We start from the raw sequence: 3,672 nt of genomic DNA, 5'->3' as shown, positions 1-3,672 counted from the left end.
CAACAAAGAAGAAATTACAGAGAAATAAAACAAGATAGAGGTAACTTGTACCAATCGTAGAAACTAGACCGGGACAACATGTTGCTACACGCTAACCATCTCCACGAGAAGAACATAACATTATTGTACACCGCCTCAAAACTAAAAGAGACATTATCAAAAACGATTACATTCCTCATGAGCCAAATTTCTTCATTTGATGATATTCTGCGCCTGAACAATTGTGGCACACATAACGAAGTTGGGAGTACTTTATGAATAGAGAATTTGCGGGGTGCTTTACACCTGGCAAAATTGCGGGGTGAAGCATACCATGCAGAATCCATTGTGTAAAGATTAAAGCATGAAATAAACAAACAAAATTAAAAACATGTACTTTGGTTAGAGTGGCAATGTATTTCAAACATTCTCAAGAGAAGCCTAAAATTATTAGAGGAAAGAGTACCTTAATGTTTTAGATATTGAGTTGAGTAGGAATACTGTTTTAGATATTGAGTTGAGTAGGAATCGGGCGCAACTCATAATCATGATATCTTAAGTATCCAAGCTTCGGTGAAATCGGCCCTCATCGGTGAATTTGACTCAAATATTGAAGAGGGATCTTGCTATATTATTTCTAATATATTGGTTGGATTGCATGATCCTAAGTTTATTATGACAGATCATAAGTACAAGATTAACTTCATCAAAACCACAAGTTGTACTAAGATTGGAGATTTTCCATCCATCCCTAAAACTTATTTTAAATTTGTGGGTTTTTCTCAAATTTTGTTTGGCCTTGACCAATCCCGTGCCATAGGTTAGTCATACTTCAAAATTAGATTTTGCAATTATATTTTTAAACTTAACTCAACTCTATTTAATCATATTTTGTCATATGTGATTGGACGCGATTAAAAAGTTTGACATGAAGGAAACAATGCAAAGTGGAATTAGAGTTAAACTGTTGGATATTACGTTGGAAGATTTGGAGTAAAATTTTGAATTATCAACTAATTATTATGTTTAACGTATAGAATAACAACTATATATTTATTGACTAATTTTTTTTTATTCATATCATCAATACAGAGGAAATAATGTTGATTGTACTTTGCGGGCTGAACATGCTGAACAAATGAACCATTATTTAACTGATAATGGTTATGATAAGTCGGTAATAGTTATTTTACAGTTGTGCAACTCTAAAATTTTCCAATGTAATTGACGCATATTTAAATAGATTGTATTTTTTAATAGATATACTATCTATACATCATACTAACAGTTTAGTTTCTATTTATATTTTTTCAGCAATTCATGGCATTTCAAATGCCTTTCATGGTACAAAAATCTTTATTAACAGCAATCTAAAGGAATCTCTTGAATACAAAGAGAAGTAATTTCTATAATTTGCCTACAATATCTTTCTACGTTTTTATTTTATTGATTTTTTGTTTCAATATATGTTTGGAATTATATTTTTGTTAATTTTATCGTCAGGTTGGAGAATGGAAATAATTCACTGAACCAAGTGATTAGTTATGTATTTGGCCAAAGCAACAATGCTTCAATGGATAGTTTTCCTTCGCAGGTTTAGTATTGATTATGCTATCGAATGATTTTCGGATGGTTAGAAATTTTTTACTTTAATACTTTTATATCTCAATATATAAATATATAAATATATTTAAATAAATATATGATTTCATTAATTTGTGTGATGTTTACTTTTCTTTTTTTTTTTAAATAGGTGGATAGTGCCAATTACAAATTAGAAAGGTTTTGTTGCACATTACATACATATTGTGTAAGTTTGTTTAAATTACTATTTTAATTCATTTTCAACATATGCATAATGAATTAGGTTATATGTCATTATCAGTGCTATAAAAAGTTTTACATTCTCTTTTAAATTTATTCTTTTTGCTTTCAAGTTTCAAAGATTAATTTATTCTATTTTTGTTCAATTGCAGGGAAAGTCAGAGAAGGATAATTTATGTTTCATGTTCTTATTGTATCAGTGAAATGTACTTTTTTTGTTTTGTAATATGAAAAAAAATATATTTTTGTTATTTTCATACATTTATATTTTTACATTAAAATACAATATATATCCACATTTTGTCCCGTGCATCGCACGGGTAGAAGTACTAGTAATTATATGATGATTAATTATGTACTCTTGTTGTTATGATTGTTGGATAGTACTTTAGGTGAGGGGAATACTATTGTGTTGTGAATGCATGTTGTTTATGGTCAGAAGAGGGGCCTTAAACATTGTTGTTGTTGCATTGACTTGTATGACATGCATTATATGTTGTCATTGTTGTGAAAGGGGCGGCCACGAATTCATATGAGGGGATTAATGCCTTTCCCCAAGCTTAGTTAAAGGGGATCGAGGTTCAGATGTTAGGACCTTGTTTGTATGAAGAATATTTGTTGAGTTGGTACCACATGCATAATGTCACGTTGTGTCGCGAGTCTCACTGGATATATGTATATGTTATTGTATGATGGGTGTGAGATTGTGATGATGTTGGTTATGTATTGCTTGTGAGATATGTTGTCTGTTTATTTACCCTTGCATTCTTTACACCATTTTATATCGAAGTTTATTTCTCACTCCTTTGCTTAATGTTGTCCACCATGGACATCTTGTAGATAATCAGGAGTGGAGATTTGTTGCTTTGAGTTGAAGATAGCTTGTTGGAGATAAATTTCATTTATTTCTCGTTTATCGCACTTTAGTGGTTTTATTGCTCTAATGTGTAACATCGGACGAGCAAACATTTATGATTTATTTTACTTCAAGTTGTTGTTGCGAGAGTTTGATGCCATAACTCCTTATATTTGAGTTGTTTTGATGTTGAGAGAATTTTGCCTTAAGTGAGTTTAATTTTTTTTTTAAAAGATTTATTATGAGACTTATTTGATTGATGAGTTTCTTTATTTATTAATTTTGCTACGATGGGCCTTTGTAAAGGAAAGCATGTGATGACAGGTGTTTATGATATGATATGTTTTATTGAAAAAGTGTTACAAAACAAGTTGAGGATGAGATGTATTGACACCCTAAATGTAAATATTTGTTTATAGTCGTAATATTATGCATTGGGGTTTTAGAGTGTTACAACTTGCCCCTGGCAGGAGGACCCTTGAGACTTGCGTCTCCAAGAATTCGATGCTTACTCGTCGTGAAGCATAGGGACGGTTCCCTATCTAGCCCTGGCCTTTTCATCCCGACGTCTAGCCCTTTCACATCGAACATACACGTGTTGGGTTTTCACGGTCAAGTCTCAATCTATCAGGGTTGTTTGCAGCCATTTTTGCTAAAAAAAAGAGTGAATGACATAAGTTTGCATCCAAGACAAAGTGAGAAAATTACATCAGTTTGACACTTTTCAGATATGCATCTCCAAAAGGACACAATTCGGAGATGCGCACAAATCTTGCCCTAACTTACCTAAATGCAACCAAATGAGAATGCATGTCTCTAACAACTACGTATTTCAAATGTGACTACTACCTAACATATTTAAAACAACTTATTTTACCTAATACATTAATCAAAACTCAAAATAATGAAATGAGAATCTTACTAAAAAAGAGTTGTGGATGAAAAATGATGAGTGTAGTTGTTAGTGGAGTGAGTTGGGTTTGGAAAGCTTGAAGTAGAGGTAGTGTTGATCC

Source organism: Vicia villosa, linkage group LG2 (assembly GCF_029867415.1).
Source record: "Vicia villosa cultivar HV-30 ecotype Madison, WI linkage group LG2, Vvil1.0, whole genome shotgun sequence".
Taxonomy (NCBI): Eukaryota; Viridiplantae; Streptophyta; class Magnoliopsida; order Fabales; family Fabaceae; genus Vicia; species Vicia villosa.
Note: the sequence above shows the minus strand (reverse complement) of the source record.